Here is a 24,415-nt window from a genome sequence, read left to right as displayed (position 1 = left end):
TATGTATGTATATATATATATATATATATGTCTTACATGAACTTTAGCAAGAGAAAATTTTATTTTATACTAATTGTATGTAGATAAAAATCCCATTTCCAATAGAAGGGACTCAATAGTTTTGTAGGTACCTTCCTTCAAAGATTATCGAAGTTTCTATGATCTGGTCAGAAATACATTCATACATTCATATATATATATATGACATATATATGTATGTATATATATACACACACATATACATACATACACACACACATATATACATATATACATATATACATATATACATATATACAATATACAATATACATATATACATATACATACATACATACATATATATATATATATATATATATATATATATATATATATATACATACACACACACACACACACAAACTGTGTTCTGGAACATCCAAGGTAAACCTTCCCAATGAGGTGAATCCTCATTGATTAATCGGAATATTTTAGAATCTTACATTGGATAATGGTTGGAGTGATCTTAGTAGTAGGATTTTGTTGTATATGAGAGAGAGAGAGAGAGAGAGAGAGAGAGAGAGAGAGAGAGAGAGAGAGAGAGACTGTTTCCTGATTTACCGCCATTTGGCCATTTGGGGGTTGGAGGAAAATACCCTCTCCTAGATCCACTTGGACGTTCTGCCTTAGAGTTCCAGCTCCAAAGCTAGACTACTCTGGAAATATTTTCCTCCTTGACTGAGTGGAGAGCGCAGTGGAAAGCAGTTGCAGAGCTGGGAGCTGACTCCAGTACCCACAGCATCCTCTCTTATGCCTCTGTCTTTTCCTTACTTCCTTTAGGCCAAGGTTTTCAACACCAAAATCAGCATCTACCCCTGACAGGAATCTAACCTGACTTTGAATCTCTAGCTGCCATACCCTTCCTCTTCATTCTGCATTTCCCTAAACTGAAGAAGATTAAGATAATTAAAAATGTCCCTCTTCAAAACATGTATCGCCCTAGAAGCACACACACTCTCGTTACAAAGGTGCAGTCCCTGCCTTTGATTCCCTGCCAACGTCTCCACTGGCTGAGGTTTACAGATGGGCTGGTGACTGCTGTTAAAAACACCAAGCATAGTGCAGAATACTAAAGAAGAGCGCCGTGTAAATAGAGTTGCCAAGCTCTTTGTATTGAGCTGACAGTTCTGTATCTTAACATTAGCAATCTCCCAGACACGCGCGTTACTCAGGTTCAAGATGACCCCTGATGAATCAGTTCAATCGCCATGATGTGGGCCAAAGAGTGAGGATACAAACATCTTCATTGTGAGGATGGTGTCATTTTTTATTAGTTTTCGGAATCCTTCCGTTAGATTTGCACTGTTTTATTTCTGCTCCTCAATAACATTTAAATTTAACTTCTTGTTCACCCATCTTACCACTTTTTTTTTGTCTTGTGTGATTTTCCTGCCTTCAGGTACATATGAATTATTTATGGCCCCGTATGATTTTCTCTCAACATCTCTGTGCTGTGTTCTGAGGGGAAAGTTATGAAGGAATATTAAATAAGATCAGAGCAAAACCAAAAGAAATGCAATATGGTGATGCGTGTGCACTGATAGTACCAACCGTCGAGCATTCCTGGACTTGGCTGGGCAAACCAAATAGGACCAGCTACAACTGTCTTCTCTAGTTGCCCATTTTATAATGTCCTACGGCAGCATCACTTCCTAAAAGACACACTGTTTACTACTGTAAACCCTCCTCCCTTCTAATCTATCCAGCCCGCTTACCTGCTTCTGCCCCCAAGTATGTCACTGTCCACAGCAGAATGCATTTTGTTAGCAGGGTAGGAAGTGAATGGAAAAGAAAAGAAGATCAACTATTATATTATGCTAGAGGATAAATTACAAAGTGCTGTTTCCCCCAACCAGATGCATTCTGCAAATCAGACCCTGTAGTAGCTGCAAAAGGCAGACATTTCTAGACTCATATTTTGCATCCATCCTAAACTGCCCTTTAATCCACATATACAATTGTATAGCTCTTCCTTGCTGCTCACGGGGAGCAGAATTTGCCACACTCATCTGTCCTAACAATTCATATCCTTCACATGGCTGTTCTCAAAGATCTGTCTCTCCCTTAAGATTCTCCCCAAAAGGTGTAAAATCAAGCTTTTTCTAGAAAGGAGTAAAACAGTTTTAGTCTGAAAGTCATGGTTTTACATTTTCATCTTCTAAGCTCTCCTCTGTGGGGAGTAAGCCCCTTTCTTGGCTTTCCAATTGAGAAGAAAAATGAAAGGATATTTGAAGTCTATCTTGATCTCTACATCTTTCTCTCAACACCTGCTTCTCTCATCTAACCCGAGTTTGCTATAAAATTCCCAGGCTAGAAATTATACCTCATCCATCACAAAGTTAGAGATCGGAAAAGGTACCTATTGGAGGCCATTGTAAAACCATCTGCCTCAAACTGGCTCCTGAGGATGGGCAGAGTAAAGCATTCTGCTGGCTTGTCGCATTGACAGAGCAAACCATAGGACATTCAGTCAACTAGAGTCAGCAATAAGCCATACTCCCTAGTATTCCTGCCCAACCCCCACACTCTTAAACCTATTCCAGTGTATCTTGTGGAATTCTTTTATGTTCTTTTTCTTTGACAGCATATGGAATACAGAAAGAAACAAAAAAAGCTTTCAGGCAAAATGACCTCTAGAACAACCTTGCAGTAATATGGCTAGAAAATTAAAAGTGACCTTGCTATGTAGTTCCTTCCTGACAGCACTCTTATTCCCTTGGTATTCTGTGAATTCATTTCTCTGTAAAAGATATCACTTCATTTATATACTATAGTAGGAACAGACCAAAAAAAAAAAAACCCAGAGAATTCTCTTAGCTTAGTTATGAACACTTTTTATTCATCTTAAGTATATGTCTTAAGGCTCATGAATTACTTGCTTTCCAATGATATCTGTGCTGTGGTTTCATTTTCTGTGTCTATGCATCTCCTGTGTTAAGGACTCATGCTACTCCATATTACGTTTTGTCACCACTATCAAAAACTCCAAAGATGATAAATTGCCACTAAAAATCTGTGCGTCTTTGTTTAATGTAATTCCTTTATAAAGCTGTTCATTTTAATGCCTCCTTCTAGATTGTTAGTGGTGCAAGGCACATTTTCTCCACTCTCCTCAGGAGAGGATACCATGGACCAGTTGGTAGCTGTCTGTGGACAGACTCAGAATGCCCATCGATCCACTGTGCTTTCATGTTAGAGAGAATTGAAACACCAGCTAGAAAACGTGATAGCTTCAGCTCCGGGGTTGAGGAAGCCAGCCAGCTGCTGGTTAGTTTGGAAACTAAAAGGATTCCCAGATCTATCCAAAGAGGATGAATACACCCATGTTAGACCATCATCACAAAGGTGGCAACCAAGGTGGGATTGGTGTACCGCTGCGTGTCCTGTAGGTCATTCCAGAGAAGATATAACAGTGATTTCACACAGTTGCTGACAGGAGTGGCAGGGTGTGCAGTTCCACAGTGGCCTAGTAGTCAGAGGGAAGATCTCTCTTTGTCTTTCCCATAGATGGATAAGATCAGATGATTGAAAGCATGTGGTCCTCACAGCCATATTCTTTAATACTCTGATGGTAATAAATTACTCCAGTGCTACCGATAATCAATATTCTCTCTTTAGCAACCGAGACTCTACAGTCAGGTGCTGTAAGCATCTACTTTAATCATTAGTGAGCAAAATATTTGTATGAATTCTGTTCATAGATAAAAGCCAAAGTTATAATTGGAGCAATCACAGTAATGTGAACGAGTGCTTCTCAGATTTTCTTGCTTCAAGTCTCTAGCCTGGTATATACACAGTGGGATAGGAGGAGCAGAGGTGAGCAGGGGTGTGGCTCCCTTCTGCATCAAAGGATTCCACCCCCCACCCCCTGTGACTCTCCGACCTGTTCACAGGTCCTGGAGTTGGAATGAAAGCAGTGTGGCAGTGTGAGTTTCAATGGCCATCAGGATCTTGGGGAAGGGGTGGTACCAAGGTGAAGGAATCCACTTTGCTAACAAAAATGCCAATGTGGAAACTGCTGCTCTTTTCTTTTTCCAAGGATTCTTAAATGAAGTGACTCTGGGGTTGACTGCATGGATTTCTTTGTTGTTCTTTTGTTTCTTTTGCATTCTTTTGCAAAAGAATGCAAAGAGACCTACCTACCTAAGAGATGAAGATGTGTATCCCCACAATGGCCTGTGAGTGTGCGGGCATGTGTGAGCGCTTAAAAATGCTCTGTAACAAATGTTCACATGCAGTTGACAAATGACATTCGTGTTAAGTCATTTAATGCTAACAGTAAATGCAAAGCAGGTGTTGAGAGGAGCCCACAGCAATTATAGCAGGATGACACATCAGTGGCTGTTATAATGACTTAACGATTAAGGGTTAGCTGGAAAATCTTGTTACAAGCAAGAGACTACTCGGCACCACCGTGTTGTGGAAGTGCAACAATTAAGTTGGCTTCCTTGCCAACTTGGTACTCAGAGCTGGAAAACACCCTTTGGATTAACATACCCTTATTTCTCATCCTGCTCATTGTACCAAGTGAAATGATTATGTGACTCTGCTAACTTCCGACCTGCCTTCTGCTAAAAGATTTATTCTTACGTGTTTTCTATTCCATATCCCTTTACCCTCAGCGTAAGCCACACATCAAATCACACATTATGTAAACTATGCTCAAGCCGCATGTGTTTATTTCATAAAATTATGCACACCTTGCCTCGTCAGGACTAAAGCTAACAAAATAGATTCAGCACCAGTTCGAAGCCCTTTCCAAGACTTCTTGAAATGTTGACTGGGGTTTTACAGTGATAATTTGAGAGATGGGTAAAGCTTGATTTTTTTTTGTTTGTTTTACTCCCATATACCAAAATTCCATCTGGATTCACCTCTTGTATTCATTTCCCTTTTCCTTTTAGAATTTGACCTGGATAAGATTTCAGTTCCATGGGTATTATTCCTGCTTTCACTCAAAGACTATAATTAAGTCTTCTGTTTGTTCCAACTGCAATTCATTCAGGGCCTTGGATAAGAGCTCAGCCACTGCTTTTCTAGGTTCTTCCCACAGTAAAACAGGAGGCAACAGTAGAGTGATTACTAGCTGCTCTAAAGTGAATTATAATACACATGACAAAACAAATTCACTTTTTAATATAAAATGGGATGTAGAATTTTATTCCATCAACCACCTGTCAAACCAACCCACTTAGAAGTTCTAAAATAATTTCTAACCTTTAGATTAGTTTTTTTCATCTTCATCCTCAAAAATCACATCAAACATCAAATGACAGCCCTGTTCTTGAGTTTGTGTGTGTGCCTTCTTTAAAGGCAATTAATCCATTATGTCAGAAGCATCCCTTCAAATCCTGTGTTTTGGTTCTCCCAGGTCTCAGAGCTACACTTAATTCAGCATGTTCTAGAACTAATTGATGGTTTAAAAAAATACCCTGCTTTTTGATGACTCTCATTCAACCTAGAGTCATGTTATTATGGCGTAATTGGACATTGGAAAAAAGAAAACCAAGGACTTTATAAACAGGTTTAGCTTGGGAATAGCTATGTAGAAACTGATCTAAAAACACCCAGCAAATTGAAAAGTAACAAAAATCATTGTGTTTTCAGAGGACGCTTACTTAGTATTACCTTCTCTGCAGTTGGACCACTGAAAGCATAAAGCGGTTACCGAAGTCAAGTGGATAACGAAAGGCGTCCCAGTGAGGGCTTCTAGACTGCACGGTCGGCCATTGCTTCGTTAACTGATAAAGAAGGGGCTTCAACCCTAATGTCCCAAGGGAATTTTCTCCTTCCGAGTTGATGAGATCTAGTAGACTTCTTACTATTAATGTGACTCTCTGCCGCGCGACCTTTCCTAAAATTTTAATTAGTGCATTCCTTCAATTTTTTCTTCTTCTGAAGCTAGGGCTCAAAAACCTAGGGTGTTTGAGATGCCAGGCAAACGCTCTACCACGGAGCGATGCCTCCAGCCTTTACTTCTCTCAATTATTTAAGGAAATTGATCCGTTGATGCCTCTAGTCAGCCAGACCATCGAGGAGCTCATTGTTTATCCCTGCTCCGTTGCTTGTGCGGGCTCTTGCTGTCTACGGTTCTGCTCTCTCCTTCCTGATTTTCCGTTCTGGTGTTTCCTGCATGTCTCAGTCCGGTCTTGACTTTTCCCCTTCAGGCTTCTCTTGACGCCACTGTTATAGTATCAGTCTTTCTCTTTTTGAGTTATTTACATTACATTTATAATATTCTCTCTTTTTTTTTTAAAAAAATGCTTTCTCAGCACGTAATGATTGACAGAACATTAGTATCTCTATGGTCACATTAGAGACTGCTTCTTTCAAACAGAAAGACAATAAAAAAAGAAAGTTTCGAGACCTCACCGCCTGATCAGGTGGGCACTCCTGAGGCTGCAGAGCGGAGGAGACCACCAACACTGCCCACCTCTGCCCACATCCCTGGCCCAAGAGGCAACTGTATAAGGCCTCTGGGTTCCCGTAGGGGAGGGCCCAGGAGCGGCAGGACCCCTGCCTGAGACACCGCCGGAACCTGAAGGAAACAGACCGGATAAACAGTTCTCTGCACCCAAATCCCGTGGGAGGGAGAGCTAAACCTTCAGAGAGGCAGACACGCCTGGGAAACCAGAAGAGACTGCACTCTGTGCACATCCAGACGCCAGAGGAAAACACCAAACGTCATCTGGAACCCTGGTAGACGGAGGCTCCCGGAAAGAGCGGCGCAGATCTTCCCGGTTGCTGCCGCCTCGGAGAGGACTTAGGCAGTACCCCACGAGCAAACTTGAGCCTTGGAACTGCAGGTAGGACCAACTTTTCCCCTGCAAGAAACCTGCCTGGTGAACTCAAGACACAGGCCCACAGGAACAGCTGAAGACCTGTAGAGAGGAAAAACTACACGCCCGAAAGCAGAACACTCTGTCCCCATAACTGGCTGAAAGAAAACAGGAAAACAGGTCTACAGCACTCCTGACACACAGGCTTATAGGACAGTCTAGCCACGGTCAGAAATAGCAGAACAAAGTAACACTAGAGATAATCTGATGGCGAGAGGCAAGCGCAGGAACCCAAACAACAGAAACCAAGACTACATGCCATCATCGGAGCCCAATTCTCCCACCAAAGCAAACACGGAATATCCAAACACACCAGAAAAGCAAGATCTAGTTTCAAAATCATATTTGATCATGATGCTGGAGGACTTCAAGAAAGACATAAAGAACTCCCTTAGAGAACAAGTAGAAGCCTACAGAGAGGAATCGCAAAAATCCCTGAAAGAATTCCAGGAAAACACAATCAAACAGTTGAAGGAATTAAAAATGGAAATAGAAGCAATCAAGAAAGAACACATGGAAACAACCCTGGACATAGAAAATCAAAAGAAAAGACAAGGAGCTGCAGATACAAGCTTCACCAACAGAATACAAGAGATGGAAGAGAGAATCTCGGGAGCAGAAGATTCCATAGAAATCATTGACTCAACTGTCAAAGATAATGTAAAGCGGAAAAAGCTACTGGTCCAAAACATACAGGAAATCCAGGACTCAATGAGAAGATCAAACCTAAGGATAATAGGTATAGAAGAGAGTGAAGACTCCCAGCTCAAAGGACCAGTAAATATCTTCAACAAAATCATAGAAGAAAACTTCCCTAACCTAAAAAAAGAGATACCCATAGGCATAAAAGAAGCCTAGAGAACTCCAAATAGATTGGACCAGAAAAGAAACACCTCCCGTCACATAATTGTCAAAACACCAAACGCACAAAATAAAGAAAGAATATTAAAAGCAGTAAGGGAAAAAGGTCAAGTAACATATAAAGGCAGACCTATCAGAATCACACCAGACTTTTCGCCAGAAACTATGAAGGCCAGAAGATCCTGGACAGATGTCATACAGACCCTAAGAGAACACAAATGCCAGCCCAGGTTACTGTATCCTGCAAAACTCTCAATTAACATAGATGGAGAAACCAAGATATTCCATGACAAAACCAAATTTACACAATATCTTTCTACAAATCCAGCACTACAAAGGATAATAAAGGGTAAAGCCCAACATAAGGAGGCAAGCTATACCCTAGAAGAAGCAAGAAACTAATCGTCTTGGCAACAAAACAAAGAGAATGAAAGCACACAAACATAACCTCACATCCAAATATGAATATAACAGGAAGCAATAATCACTATTCCTTAATATCTCTCAACATCAATGGCCTCAACTCCCCAATAAAAAGACATAGATTAACAAACTGGATACTCAATGAGGACCCTGCATTCTGCTGCCTACAGGAAACACACCTCAGAGACAAAGACAGACACTACCTCAGAGTGAAAGGCTGGAAAACAACTTTCCAAGCAAATGGTCAGAAGAAGCAAGCTGGAGTAGCCATTCTAATATCAAATAAAATCAATTTTCAATTAAAAGTCATCAAAAAAGATAAGGAAGGACACTTCATATTCATCAAAGGAAAAATCCACCAAGATGAACTCTCAATCCTCATCTTCGGTTGGTTTATATACAAGTGTGCAATTTCTAGGCTTGAAAGTAAAATGATGCTATCTGGTGCTGGATAGAGGAGCCTTATTTTTTATTATGGCAGCTTGCTATTTTTGTAACATGGTGATTTGGTTGAACACAATAAAGTACAGTAGTAACTGATCTCCCCCTCTTCCTGGATGAGTGAGGAGATGATTAAATGTTGATGTCAGCATCCATGAGCATATTCAGATGAGCTTCTGCTTCTGTTGAAAAGGATGCTGTGTTTGATTGTGGTCCGAAGCTTTGAAGCACTACTTGGCATCTCCTTCCTTGGAGGTCTCACTGTTTTAACATAACAGATTTGATAGCTTGTTGGTAAGGTGAGGTCCAGCTTGTCTCCACTAGGTCATCTTCATGTGAATCCGGTGGTTATACGGTTTTGTTCTAGGGATATTTCATTTTTTTAATAACGGTTTTAGCTGACATTCATGGAGAGAATGAATCCTTAGAACTGTGCCACTAGTGAAAGGAAATCCTGTCTAGAGTATGTTTCTTTACAAAGCTGTGTCACACCATCCTTTGGGCCCTCTGCTGGAAAAGTAGAATCAAGTCTCAAATAATGCATTTTAAATTGTATCCTCTAGTATTATAGATGTAGGACAGTACTGTATCATACCTCTGTGGATGTAAAATAGCTTGTACCTGCTCTATGATACGTAGTAGTGACCGTGCTTTATCAGAGCTGTTTTTAATGATGTTGCTCAGAATGTTTTCTTTCCAGATGATGATTGAGAAGCTAATTTTTAAAAAGATGGTGCCAGGTACCACAAGAGTAACAGAACTGTGCTGTTTTCTTGGGTTTTGTTTTTTTACTTTTTTTTTTTTAATGGAGTGTGCTGGATGTCTCTACAGTTTTGTTCAGATGACTGCAGAACCTGGAAAAGCTGTTGCTGCTGTTGATGCATAACACACTGCTATTATTGGTCTTTTTATATAAATATAAATATATATATACAGATATATAATTTGAATTTTTTTGAAACTTTACCTGTGCTGTCAACTTTCGAAAAAAGTATCCCCGTTTACTGTGTTGAGTTGGCACTGTACAGAAATTAACAGCCATATTGGTCTAGAAATGTTGAACTTAAGTTTTTTCCGTTTGTACAGGGGTAACACACTGTATTAAATATGTAAGGTCTAAAAAAAAAAAAAAAAAAAAGAAAGTTTCTGCGTCTCCGTAATGGCAAAGCTGTCATTGTCAGTGTGAGCGTAATGCACAAATGCACACCTAGTGGAACACATTCCTTGAGCCGAGAGGCTCTGTTCCCTTTCCTGATTACTTAGCATCCACTTGAATCACTCACAGGAGAAAAATCTGTCAGCATTAATATTTAGCAGCATGTTAGCATGTTCAATAATCACATTGCCTTGAATAAAGACGTCTAACCACCATTTCATTAGCTGTGTGGTGTCTTATGGCCTGGTTATTACTTCTATGTAGAAGATACAGTCAATCAGCATTTCCACAGGTGAGCGCTGCCTTGGTGTTGGGAGATCACATGTCAACACGGTGACACCTATAGGATCGTAAGCTCAGGTGACTTTTAAGTGTTTCAGAAGGTCCACATCGCAGAGGTCCTTGGGAAGCCAACTGGTAGCCACTGCTGGCCACTTCCAGCTATGACATCATTAGCTGTGTGATCACATGGTGTCAAACAAAAGGGTCTTTCTCTAGGTGCCACTTTGGTACATCATCAACTTCAGTGTTGGCCTTGAGGTTCTCTTGAAATGATCACTGGAGAGATGCTGGAGGCCAGCGTTCTGGGTCTACTCTGGTACATAGGACCCTGGCCCAAGCTTGGCCAGAAGATGACTGCTTGAAGGACTTTGGAAGCCATGGCTTTGGTGACAGTTTGCAGACTTTGTTGGTTCTTGGCCTCTATGCCATTTTATATTTTCATTTTATTTATATCTGTCTTACATTACACATTTTTATGGGCTACATTTCACACATCTGTATCTCCTATTGGTAAATAATACTTCTATTTTATTTAAATTCATTTTTATATTAAATTATTAAGGTACTCCTTTTATTCCATTGTCATCCTAGATCTGGTGATTTGCATTTGCAGACAACAAAATGAATAAGCCAGGTTAAAAACGGGGGAGGGGAAAACCCAGCACCCAACCAGGTTATTAACACAAAGGATTTAGCACGCAGGACAGTTTACAAGGTCGGAAGAGCAGAAAAGGAGAAGAGCCAGTGCTAAAGCCAAGGATTTGCAAACCCAGGAAGTAGCCAGCACTTGCAGGGCCAGAGGACCAGGAAGGGAGATAGTCTTCTGGGGTTCAGAGCTGCCGTTGTTCACAGGCAGCAGTCACAGATGGTAGGACTTACTGAGAATCCTAGGAATGTTGGGAAGACACCACAGACAGAATGAAGTGAAGGAAAAGAGGGAAGACACACCACAGACAGAATGATCAGCCAAGTGAAGGAAAAGAGAAGACACACCACAGACAGAATGATCAGTCAAGTGAAGGAAAAGAGAAGACACACCACAGACAGAATGATCAGCCAAGTGAAGGAAAAGAGAAGACACACCACAGACAGAATGATCAGTCAAGTGAAGGAAAAGAGGGAAGACACACCACAGACAGAATGAAGTGAAGGAAAAGAGGAGACATGTGGGTTTAGCCCGTCCCCTTTGCACCTCTTACAGTTCAGACTCCTGCCAATGACTCTTGGTAGCCAAACTAAACACAGACCAACTGGCAAAGCGGCCTGGGCAATGTTCTGTGTGCAGAACAAGACGGGGGATACAGAAAAGTACATGTGCAAACATCTGACACGTGGAGAAGCGGCATTGAACAAAACCCAAACTACTCTACATGTAAGGGAACCTCGCACAGCTCAAAATAATTCCCAAGTTACGTGCTGTCTGTGTCTTTACTGGGACCACAATTCCAAATGACCTTGGTTTAACAATTTATATTTCTTGAATAATAGTTTGTGGTTCCTTTTATTCTAGCACAAATAACAAAATGCTAAGTCTTTGTATCCTTGGCCTGTTTTAAAGGTTCCCAGCTGCACTCTGGTGTCTAACTCTCACATCTAAGAAAGAATTTCTAAAATCCAACTTAGAATTTTATCTAATCCTTTAAATTCTGTTTGTCCCCTTACTATTTTTTAAATTTTATACCAGATATACCAAAATTAAATGCATACTTTATCCATTGACTAAGATTTGATGTCTGTGTGTTTGTGTGTTCGTGTGCTTGTTTACGTATGTGCATATATTCGAGGGTTTTCTTATGTGGAGCGTGGGCACATGAACTCAGGTGTGTGCATGGGAAGCCAGAGAACAGTCTCAGGAAATAGTTCCTTCTTGGGCTTTTGTTTGTTTGTTTTTGGAGACAGATTCTCTCACGGTTCTAACTTGTCAAGTAGGCTACACTCATGGCCAGTAAACTCCGGGGATCTGCCTACCTCTGCCTCCCCAGTGCTGGGATTACAATGATGAGCCACCATGCGCAGGTTTTTTTAAGGGTTCTAAGGACCTGACTCCAGTTGTTATGCTTGAGTTATATATTTAAGATGGGATCACAAATTAATGGCAAATTTTTCTTTGATAATCTATCTATCTACCTTTATATATGAAATATATATCATATCTATCATTATATATCAAATATATAATTGTATATATACTATATGAAATATATGATATATTTACATAAATATAAATCATTTATGTGAATAAATATAAATCATATATTATATATATATATATATCCATTGGGTCTAGACACTCTGCAATCAGCTGATTTCTGCCTATGACCAGTTGTCATTTCCTGGTCTTCGTTTGCTGCAAGAAGAAGCTTCTTTGATGAGGTTGAGACCTACACTTATCTGTGTGTATAAGGATACATTTTAGAATGTAGTTAGAAATTATGCTGGTATAGTAACAAGGTGGTAGTAGCTTTTTCTCTAAGATTCATAAGAGAGTGGGAGTTGGCTAGATACTCAATACCAGAAATTATTTCTTTCTGCTGAGTGGATCTTAAATCCAAACCAACAGCTGTTGCTTACGAGGACTTCTGCTGCACCTTTAGGGATAACTTGTCATGATGGTCATTGTGGTTTATGGGTTCCCCAACTGGGCAGAACTATTGGTTGCTTCCCTCCCTTAGCATTTGATAGCACTGTCTGGTCCTATGAAAGCTAGACCTGAGGGAAAAGGCTTTCATGTCAGATCCAGCTTGAATAGCCCAAATTCTGTGTCTGAAGTGTGTGGTGTCTTTAGCAACAGAAATTACCTTTAGCCTGCGGGAAGCTCCCAGGGCAGTCTCAATAGCCTATTTGCCTTGTGAGTCACTTGACAACTCAAAAGGAGTTTTCTCATGATTGATACTGGGGGTTTATGGCTTTGGTGGGGAAACACTCTCAGCCCAATTGGATATATACAATATATAAAAACGTGTGTGTGTGTGTGTGTGTGTGTGTGTGTGTGTGTGTGTGTGTGTGTGTGTGTACCTGTCTTAGTTAGACTTCTGTCTTAGGGTTTTACTGCTATGAACAGACACCATAACCAAGGCGATCTTATAAGGACAACATTTAACTGGGACTGCCTTACAGTCTCAGAGCTTCAGTCCAGTAACATGAAGGCATAAATATAGCAGCATCCAGGCAGGCATGGTCCAGGAGGAACTGAGAGTTCTACAGCTTCATCTGAAGGCTGCTAGTGGAAGACTGACTTCTAGGCAGCTAGGTTGGAGGTCTTAAGGCCAAGCCCACAGTGACACACCTATTCCGACAAGGCCACACTTCCTAATAGTGCCACTCCCTAGGCCAAGCATATACATACCATCACAAAAAGCACACTCTATTTTTATATGTACTTTAGGAGAATATGAAATAATAAAATGGGAACGGGGATGGAGGGAAGGAAAATGGGGACGGTCGTCCCCATTTTCCTTCCCTCTCCTTCTTTAAGGATCTCCCCAATTAAAATCTTTATCTCCATTTTCTCCATCGCCTTTCATAAACCCAACACAAACTAGCTTTGGCAAACGCAAGATGTATTGGATTAATCAAACTGGAAAACTCAAGTCTAGAACATTTTCTCCTGTGTAGGCTTTGGGGTTGGGAGTTGTTCGTTTAACACAGGGTCTTGCTATACACTATAAACAGGCTGACCTTGGACTCTTACATAAGCTTCCTGAATGCTAGGATTTCAAACGTGTGCCCCCACACCCAGCTTCAGCCTAAACTCAGTGTTTCTAGTATAACTGGATCTGAGATAGAAGTGTTATCTATTTGAGATACTGTTTCTGTTCCCCACCCCTCCCTTTGATGGTCGGTCTCCTCAAGGAAGATATTCCCAGCAGAGCTCAGATTGGTTTGCCAGGATCATGTGTCTACCTATTGCTGCAGTCACTAAAGCCTCCTCAGGGGTAGATTCTGTTCAGGCAGAAGGAGTGCGACTTGGGTTGGGGTTAACAATGTTGTCTTCCCCACTCAAATCAAGTTAGCATTGGAGGAGAAGGTTGCTTTTAAGAAAAGGAAATTGGGGTTGGGGATTTAGCTCAGTGGTAGAGCACTTGCCTAGCAAGTGCAAAGTCCTGTGTTTGGTCCTTAGCTCCGGGGGTGGGGGTTTGGTGGGGGGAAGGAAGTTAAGGAATTAAATAAGAAATTAAGGGATTAAATAAACGGGCAAACAAAATGCTGTGGATTCATTACTCTGTTTACAAAGTTCATCCCCTTCTTACTGTGATTTCCCTAAAAAACACTTTGCTATAATATTTGTCAATTATGCAAGTTACAATCCATCGACTCCTGAGCTCTTGCCTTCAGACAACATCCATCCACCAAGCTCTGTTACTTTTCCATCAAAAATGGCTGTAATAACTGTCATTTGCTTCTCTCTTCTGTGCAGTCACCTAGATTTCAATCCAGTTTTCTCAACCTTGGCATTACCGACAGTGTGGCTTGGATGATTTCTCGATATTGGTCATTCTCCCCTGTTTTATGGATGGTTCTCTGTAACCTGGTCTCTACTTAATGGACCCTGAAGCATCCTCCCCTGTGTCCCAGACACAGAGAACTCCAGAATCTGCAAATGTCTACTAACGCTAAAATACCCCTTTATTAGAAGCCCTGACCTACGTGTTTGTTATTTTATACTTGGAGACTTCTGTTGGCTTTTAAACAGTGCTTCTACACCCATTCCTTGTCTTCTATTTTCCACACCATGCTGCCAAAACAGTCTCCTTGAAGTACCTCAATGATTATAAAAATAACTTGATTAAATTTCTGCCAACTTCCTCCCACTCTTTCCTCAATAAAGACCAAATTCTTTAATCTGGCATTTATAATCAAACGCATAACCTAAGTGAGGGGTCATGTTCTCCTTTTAGGGAGCTACCTGCCTCTGCCTATGTTTTCCCCATCATTGGCCTGCTGTCTTATACTCAGCGTGGCCTCTTTTCAACTGTGCCTATAAAACTGTCAGGTTCCTATGCTTTCCCTAAAGCCCAGCTATGGTGTCCCATTTTGTCCCCCTCCAACAAGCCAGCTGGCACCATCTTCCTTTTTCTCCACTGTCCTCGTCGACCTCTCATTTGACGTTTTACCACGCTGTCTTGTTGTCTTATCAGCTATTTGACTCACAGCACATGCATGTTGCACTATTCCTCCAGATTACAATTTCCTTGAGGGTAATGATTGGTATATGTAATGCTATCCCCACTAAAGCCATCTATATGTGACTTAGGGCAAGATATACATTGTGTGTATGTGTGTGTGTGTGTGTGTGTGTGTGTGTGTGTGTTTCCCCAATATATTCAAATGCCCTTATCGTACATGTTATGGGAAAAGAAAATAATTAAAACGACTTTTACAAAATGACTACAAAGGAGCAAACGGTTCTTGTTTGGACTCTCTCACACACAGAATCCATTGTGATTGTGTACAAAATGACGGTCATTCTAATGTACTTGGGAATGAATGGGGAGTGAGAACAGAATCTCTATTCTGGCAAATTGTTTGTGGCTATTACTGACATAAGTACCAATGCAGTATTCTATGTTTTTAACTTAGATATTAAGTTGAATTACTATCTTAAGAATTGCAAGGGAAACAGAAAACTTTGAGGGCGTTTCAAAGTGTAAAACCATGCAGCCACTGTGGGAAACAATGTGGTCATCCTCCGATGCTTAAGCATTGGGTTGGCAAGCACTGGAGCCACGGATTCTACTCGAATGTATCCACCTTTAGAGAAATGGAAACGTGTGTCCATGCATTATACTTGAATACTAGCAGTATTCCTGCTCTTAGCCAAAAGGGAGAAAGAGCCCGGATGTCTCCCAACTGGTGAGTGATTAAAGCAATATATGGAATTCTATAAAAGGAGTATTATTCTGACCTCCAAAAGTAAACTATGGCAACCAGCACATGCCCACTTCAGGTGAATAAACCATGTGTCTTTAAAACGTGCATTTGTTTTGTTTTCTGAGCTAGGGTCTCTCACTATGTAGCACAGGTTGTCTTCAAACCCCAGACCCTCCTGCCTCGGCCTCCACGGCTGAGACTGCACATGTACCATGCCAAGGTCAGCTATTGTTGTTTTTACAGAATAACAAACTGAACTCCTGGGATAGGTCATCTCGATTGTCAACTTGAGATCCAGACTTTCTCAGGAGATGGGCCTCTGGGCACACTTGTGGGGGTTATCTTGATGGTATTAATCGAGGTGGACAGATCTGTAGCACCCTTCCTTCCCTATTGTGGGATTCTGGACTGTGAGAGGAGAAAATGAGTTGAACAAAGCATCCATTGCTCTCTTATTGTAGGCAGTGGATGCCAGAAACTGCTTCAAGCTTCTGCTGCCCGATTTCCCCACCATGGTGTATTTACTGTGCCCCAGAGATGTCACTCAAAAGAAACTATTTCTACCTTCACTTTAGCTTGTCATGGTCTGTGGTCATGACAACCAAGGAAAATAAACCTCCCACAATTTACCAATGTCTGCCAAATTTCTTGAATCAAAACAGGCAAGAGAGTCAAACGCTAAAATGTTAGGCCCGGGGATTACACCGGACATAGCTTCTATGCTAATCCTTTGATTGCCCTCTATACTTACTCCCCTGGCAGAAACTAGGTTCTGCAGCCTCTGCTTCTCTATTCCTCTCTGACACCACACCAAGTGACTCGTGGATGCATAGGATTCTATTAACTTGCCCATGCTCATTTTCAGTTTTACCTTAGCCGTGACTTGTTGTCAAAACAGGAATTTTTATTAGAGAGGATTGTACAGTTGTGGGATAGAAAGAAGAAAAATCCTGGCTTCCCAAACTCAGGGGATGTTTGAATGTCACCAGTTTCTGCACATGTGCTTAAATCACAGCCAGTTGTGCACAGCAAAATCTGAGGCAGCCTGCTCCTTTTGGTCTTTTAGAAGCAAGTTGCTAGTGAATTTTACTGAACAATTTTCATATCTTTGGGCCATGCATAGACCCCTAGAAATATAATGAAAGTCTGTGATCTTCTCAACCCTTCCTGGCGGGTGGTAGTTGAACTTTCCTAGGGACAACAAGGAAGTTTCACCTAGTTGTCTCTCTTGCAAATGCTCTTCTGGAGTCTCTGATGCTCTGGGGGTCTTCTTGGCTGCCACAACAGCCACTGTACCTCAGCACTTCCACTGTTTCTCTTTGGTGCTGGAGAGAATGGGATAGCAAAGGCTCCTTTCCTGTCCTCTAAAAGACACAAGCATCTTCAGTAGGAAGATGGCAGATGAATGAAGTAGAATTATTGGTTCAAAAAAGCAGTGAAGAGGGGCTGGAGAGATGACTCAGTGGCTAAAAGCACTGACTGCTCTTCCAGAGGACCTGGGTTCAATTCCCAGCAACCACATACTGTCTCTTTAATGCCTGTAACTCCAACTCCAAAGAATCTGACCCCTCTTCTGGTTTTAGAAGGCACATGCACATGTGTGAGCATACACACAAACAAAAAATAAGGAAAATCTTTAAAAAGGTGATAATGATAACAGAAAAATTAATATAAACATTTGTTGACACCATTAACTATGCTGGGTGTGTTATTGAAGGCCAACTACCCTATTACTAATTATTGTTGTTGTTGTTATTATTATCATTATTATTAATTATCATGCTTGTTTCTTAGGTAAATATGAGCCTTGGGGTGGTTAAATATCCTATCCCAGTTATTTTGCTGCTTATTAGTGAAGTAAGGGGTGTGTTTGTTTGTTTGCTTTTTTTTGTTGTTTTGTTTTGTTTTTTGTTTGAGACAGGGTTTCTCAGTGTAGTCCTGGTCACCCTGGATCTCTCTCTCTAGATCAGACTAGTCTCAAATTCACAGAGATCCACCTGCCTCTTCCTCCCAAGTGCCGGCATTAAAGGTGTGCCCTACCCCCACCACTAGGTTGAAGTAAGGATTTTTAAGCTAGTATCATCATTAATGACTTAATTTGATGCAACACTCAAATTCTTAATAAACCGAATTTTCTTTGTGTGTCCAAAGGAAGCGACCACACAGTGTGGACTTTAACATTTGCAATTGGTCAGTGTCTGTCAGTTCTCCAGAATTGCTCTCCATTGCTCTTTTCTGCTTCGAGCACCAGGATGATAAATCCAATTTTATCCAGCAGTCTATTACCCATTGGCCCAAGGATAGGATTTCTGAAGACTGGATGGAGTGAGGTATTGAAAGTCAGCTCTTTTCTTTGTCTCTTTGACCACTGACTGTTCCCTGCAGGTGTCCAGCTCCAGCCCCATGGTGGCACCACCCGTCTCTAGGTTCTAGTGATCCCTCCCTCTCTTTACTATTGGTCTAAAGGGTGGTAACACTTGCTCTACCAGCCCCAGAGATTACAAAACCCTTTTGTGTTTTCTGTCTACTTTCCTAGGTCTTTGTAAATAAACCCTTAATTCAACTCTGACTTTTCCTGTTTTCAGTGTGTCTTTTGTTCTCATTGTTGCAGTCCCTTTGAGAGTTCCCTAATTCCTGGCTTGGTTCTCCTTCAGTTTACACCCATGCTGGATCTAGTGGCTGGAGAGACGGTGCCCTCTTCCACAGGAAGCAAAGTGGATGTTCCTATTCCTGAATTCTGTCATTTCAAGTAGGACTCTGCTCAGTTTGGTGGACTGTTAGGGAAAACAGGGTTATGATCTCCAGCTCTGGTCCAGTTATGAATGTGGGGTGACTGATACCTTTTCTTTTCTTTTTTTTTTAAATTATTTATTATGTATACATCATACAGCTTTCTGCCTGCATGTATGTCTTTGCAGGCCAGAAGAGGTCATTGGATCCCATTACAGATGGTTGTGAGCCACCATGTGGTTGCTGGGAATTGAACTCAGGACCTCTGGAAGAGCAGACACAGTGCTCTTAACCCCTGAGCCATCTCTCCAGCCCGTGATACCTTTTAAAACTCATTACAGTTATGTGTCCAGTATGTGTAGTAATTGTACAATATTATTTTCTCAAAGACAACATGGATTGACCTAAAGTCTTTAGTTTGTTGTTGTTCTCTTGTTTTTCTTTAGGTTAAAGAAAAACATTCTTCTTACTAGCAGACTTTGGCCCACAGCTGTACAGATAAGTTTTCTTTATTATTCCTGGAATTATTGGATGTAGGTTCTTTTCTACTTTGCCTGGAAGTGTGAAAGAAAGGCCCTGGTGTTTTAGCAGTTCCCTGGAGAATGTCACTAACTGTTATTAGCATTCCTTTGATTTAGATTTGAGGCATGCCCACAAATGCAACTTTATTCACAAGGAAATTGGGATTAGAAATTTTGCTTCTTTGAAACTGACATTTTACTTCACTCCCCATAATTCTGAAGTCGAGGATTCCTGGAAATGAACCTTAGGGATGTACTAATTTAGTTTGTTGAACTATGCAAATGTTTTCTTGAAAGAAATGACAGCAGCTGGTCAGGTCAAAAATGGATTTCTCTTGTGTAGGAAACAGTGTGGGAAAGGCCAGAGGTTGGAAAAAACATGAGAACTTCATTCCCTCCTAGGCTTCATCTGCTCCAAGGGTCCTGGGACAACAGCATTGAGAATTCAGGTATGTGTCATTAAATAGCTTCACTAGGACGTGGATAGTTGGCATCTGTACTTAGGGTGATCAACCTCCTCAATTACTAGGACTGTTCCAACTTAACACTGACTGTCCCAGGTCCCAGAGAACTCATAAGCTGCAAAATAATGTGGACAAGGGTTCCTGGAAGAAATGTGCATTTGCAAAGACTCATTGACTTGAGTAGAATGTGGGAAAACTCGGATAATTAAGGTCAAAGTTCACCATGACTGACCAGATAGCCTCTGGGAAACCACATAGAACTTCAGTGGAATGGAAGGGTTGGGATGATGCAGGTCTAGAAGATAATTACCTAGCTTTAACCACTCCTTGCCTGTGTTGAGGCTCACATCTTATGATGAATACTTAAAAACCTTTGGCATCTATTAGTTTTAGTAGACCACTAGCTTCCACCAACACAAGAGACAAGAATGCTTGTAGAGAAATTTTAATCCAACAACGTGGCTGCACTGGCAAGGGATTACATCCAAAGTCCTTGATCTGGGTGATCTGGCTGAAATGCAGACACACCCTTAGTATTCAGCATTAGGGTGAAATTAGTTTGCAGAAGGAAGCAGCCATTTGAAAGTGACATCTAATTGAGGGGCAGACGAGGTGAAAGATATGACAAAATGAGTCAGAGGTAGGATACACCCAACTCTCATGGGAACAGCTCAGGGAAGAGAAGCTATTTAAGAGCAGCAAAAGGAGAGAGTCTTGGCAGTAAGTACAGTGCAATAGAGTTTAGCTTGTTCATGAGTTCATGTGCAGGTCAGTAGAGGCAGTTAAAGTCAAAGAATAAGAAAGAGCCAGATGATTAGAACAGATTGCCAGAGTTACTTTGAAGCCAAGCCAAGCAATTCAGTGAGAAGCTGAGAGAAGCCAAATTGAATCAGTCAGCTTGGTGAGGAGTTTGAGCCAGAAAAACTGAGCTGAACCAGCCAGCCAGAGTTCAGAACAAACCAGAAAGGGTGAGATTATTCAGCAGGTAGCCTCCAAGACATAAATGACATTAGGCAAATCAAAGTTATTTTACAAATCCTGCTAGGTAGCACCACAGCCTGTTGCAGAGATTCCCCCATCTTGACGTAACCAACTGTTTCCACCAATGCATTGTAAAATGGCCTTGATTTATAAATATCTTTGTTCTGTTACTATAAAGACAAAAACCAACACAAACAGAAGTAAACTGCTTCCATGACAGAACATGGAGCCTGAGGTTATGTAACTCTATTTCCTGGGCCATGTGCACTCAGATGTTTGCTCTAGAATAAAGTATCTGATTCTCATTGAGATAAAAGCTGGTTTTGTTGTTGTTGTTGTTGTTGTTATTGTGTTGTTTTTATTTGTCTATTTTGTATCAACACATGCCAGAACAGTCAGTTACCCTCTGCTACACAAGCGGCTGTTAAATGTTTTAGATGTCTTTTCTGAATTGCTAGCTTAAGTTACTGGGCTGCAGAAATGGCTTGGTGGGAAAAGTGCTTACCATGAAAGCTCAAGAATCTGAGTTCAGATCTCGAGAACTCACAGAAAGCACCTATTGCAGTTCTAGCAATCCTACATCAAGATAGGATGCAAAGACAGGACTATTTCCAGAAGCACATGGGCTAGCTAGCTGGGCTTACCTAGCAGCAAGCCATAGGCCATGTTTCAAATGAGGTAAAGGTGGGAACCTTCACCTGTGTGTGTGTGACCTCTGCACGTGAATTATGATGTATGAGTGTCTGCATTCACATACACTCACTTGCATACACATGCACATCACACACACACACACACGATAAATATAATAAATTAAGGTACACACATGTAATGTATCAGTGCACACCTCCAGCTTGTGCTGAGTCTTTGCATTATAACCTAATATCTTCAACGGTTCTCTTGCCTTTCTGGCTCTTGAGTATGATTTCTAGCTTGTTCCCGCATTCTCATGCATTGTTTAAGGTAACCGCCCCTCACCTTGACAACCAACTTTTCTATATGTATAGTCTCCATGGCATCTTGAACTTCCCTTTTCTGTTAGCAGATGACTTCCCCTCAAAGATCCTTGAAGAATCCCCATTCAGACTTCTGCTTAGAGGAAATTTCTTTTTAGCCTCATCAGGGACTGGCTGCAGGAAAAGAAGGGATGCTGTGACTGGAGTGCTGGAAGACTCTTTGAGAAACCACAGCCTCGTTTTAGTTTTTTTTTAGTCTCTGAATTACGTACTTACTATAGAGAAATCTGCAAGAATAGCAGATCTGCCAGCTGAGGCCTGTGGCAGGCAGAAGTGTTCTTCCTCTCCGCCACTTTCAGAGCCAAACAGCTGTGTTCTGCCTCTGTTCGCAAGACACCTGCCAGCACTCCTGGCATGCTTCCCTGCAGCACAGCCACACCCAGAAGTTGAGAATGTCACTAGCCAGACCAAGTCAGGTGATGCAAGCCACAGAAAATGTTGTCACAATGCCTTCCTCCACGTTTGCAAAGCTTACAGGCATTTGTAAATAGTACAAAAGTATAAATTTCCTATTGAAATGGAGTTGTATGATATTTCTGCTCAGGAGTTAAGATGGTGTCTGAGTTATTGTCTGATCTTTGTACTTTGAAGTAGTGCATAAGCTATATGTACTCAGTATCAATGGCTCTTCTGATTTTCACTTCATGGGCTAACAATATACTATCAGGTTCTCTTCAGAGTGAAACTGCCAAGCTACAGGTTCCTGTTGTCTAGATGCACAGAACAATGCATGCTCAAGTTACAATATTTTTTACCTTAGAATGCTATTTTTGTGGCATAATCCCACTGCAAGCTCCGCACTCCACATTTGGGAGTGTTTACTTTGTTATGAGCCAAAGTCTTCATCTACAGCTCTTGGGTCTGCCAGTGGCCAAGTCTGCGGGTCACCACCATCACCGCCATCACCACCACCATCACCACCATCACCACCATCACCACCATCACCACCATCACCGTCCTTACCGCTGTTACTTTTGATTTGGTCAAATCAGTTTTGGGAAATGGCAGATGGTCAACTACATATCCGAAGCTTGTGTCCTAAGGTGTGAATTTCATATTGTATCCCTGTCTCCACAGGCCGACTTTCTCTACATGATAACCTTTGTCGGATCTGTATCAGTGGGAAAACAACTACAAAAAGTTAGTTCTATCATGGCTTTGGATGCCTGTTAGACACTAATTATTCAATTTGCTGGGTATTTGCTAGGTTTTTCTCATGTGCCAGGTGTTAGAGATGGCATGTTTACTCAGCTCTCTGTTGGTGACAATTTCTGTTCATCGTGGGAGGAATGCTTGGGGAAGGTACAAGCTAATCCACATTACCCATTTTTAAGTTTTATTCGTGTATTTTCAATAATCTGAGGAGGAAACACACAGCCTCTACAATCACAAAAAAGGAAGAGCTTGCTTTCATCATGCTGCAGATGTTTAGAATTTCCAGGGGATAGAACAATCCTGTGTTCCTAATTTCTCCAGGCTACCTTCTATTCTTTTTATTCCCAGTGTACTTGTTGCCCCTCTGCCCTTCCCTGTCCCTCCTGAAAGTCAAAGCTGCGTCAGATCAACGATGTCATCTGGTCATTTAGTGAGAACCAGATGTATATGGGAAATGCTCAAGCACTGAGTGAAGAAGGATTGCAAGATGGGGACGTTCCAGACAGGTAGGAGATCTCTCTAGTCAAGGTCCTAAGCCGGAGAGTGGCAGATTCTTGTGATTTCTTTGTGTAGCTCAGAGATGCTCGTGCCCAGTGTTGAGAAGATCTGAAATCAGCTCTGACGAGACTGAATAGAAAGCGTGAGTCAGACAAACAGGTCCAGACAAACCAGTCATGAATTATTGCCTCTGTATCATGAAGAGCCTGGCAGTTCAAACATGGGTGGAGCTAAGGAAGGTGCAAAGCAAATGCCCTGTCCCATCTGGGAGACAGGTAGTAAGAATTCTGAAGAAAAGCAATACTATCCTCTTTACCCAAAGGGACTTCACAATTCCAAGGCCTGATGCCACTACTGTAGAAAATTATATCTGAGCATGGCAAGTTGGGAAATGGTGAGTGTACAGACGAGTTCCTGTTCTATATTCTTTCAGCTACATCTTAGCAACTCTCAGCAAACATTTTGGGCATGGAATTGTGAGGCACATTTGTCTACTACATCTATTTGTAGTAATTCTTTTCACCATTTAAAAAAGTGTGGGGCAGGGGCAGGGGCAGGGGCAGGGGCAGGGGCAGGGGCAGGGGCAGGGGCAGGGGCAGGGGCAGGGGCAGGGGCAGGGGCAGGGGCAGGGGCAGGAGGGATTGTATCTCACTTTCTAGAAAAGGCTGTCCTTGTACACGCTATGCAGCTCATGCTGGCCTCATACTCACAAGAATCCTCTGGCCGGTTTCCCCCAAGTTCTAGAATTATCACTGTAAGCCCCCATGTCTAGCTTATGCTAGTAAATGCCCCCAGAAACCTACAGACTTACCTATTTTTCCCTTTATTTATAAACTTCTAAAACAAGTAAAACAGTATACCTGGACAGCACTGGCAGTTCTACTATAAATACAAACTCAATAATGTGTGTGGAGTTGTGTGTAAATATTTTTATGTCTAAAATAAGTAAAAACACTATGCTGTGAAAATGGGAGGAAGGCATGAGATGGCTCTCAGTGTCAGATAACACTGCTCAAAGGTGGGGGCGTAAGAAGTAGTTCTAGAAGATGTAAACGTAGGAGATCCCTGCTCTTAGGATAAAATATTATACTGCAATTAGCAAGGACATATATGAACTTTAACCAGTGCAGAAATA

At 41.5% G+C, this 24,415-nt stretch overlaps 1 protein-coding gene and 1 long non-coding RNA gene across 5 annotated transcripts in view; one reads left to right on the top strand and one right to left on the bottom strand.

Annotated features, from left to right (window-relative positions):
- Erich1 (glutamate-rich 1) overlaps window positions 1-24,415 on the bottom strand; it is a gene marked incomplete at its 5' end in the record, with an annotated part of 52,793,804 nt that overhangs the window by 44,811,226 nt on the left and 7,958,163 nt on the right.
- Window positions 23,492-24,415, top strand: part of LOC134482370 (uncharacterized) — an 84,904-nt gene continuing 83,980 nt past the window's right edge. For 3 of the 5 annotated variants that reach the window (XR_015639799.1, XR_015639804.1, XR_015639801.1), the window contains exon 1: window positions 23,527-23,674. This is a non-coding gene — a long non-coding RNA (uncharacterized LOC134482370). Of the gene's footprint in view, window positions 23,675-24,415 lie in introns of all 5 variants that reach the window. The other 2 variants (XR_015639803.1, XR_015639802.1) reach the window with 2 other exon arrangements.

The sequence above is a fragment of the Rattus norvegicus genome, chromosome 16, assembly GCF_021556685.1.
Source record: "Rattus norvegicus strain SHRSP/BbbUtx chromosome 16, alternate assembly SHRSP_T2T, whole genome shotgun sequence".
In the NCBI taxonomy this organism is placed as follows: Eukaryota; Metazoa; Chordata; class Mammalia; order Rodentia; family Muridae; genus Rattus; species Rattus norvegicus.
Note: the sequence above shows the minus strand (reverse complement) of the source record. Positions and strands in the feature narration are given on the sequence as shown.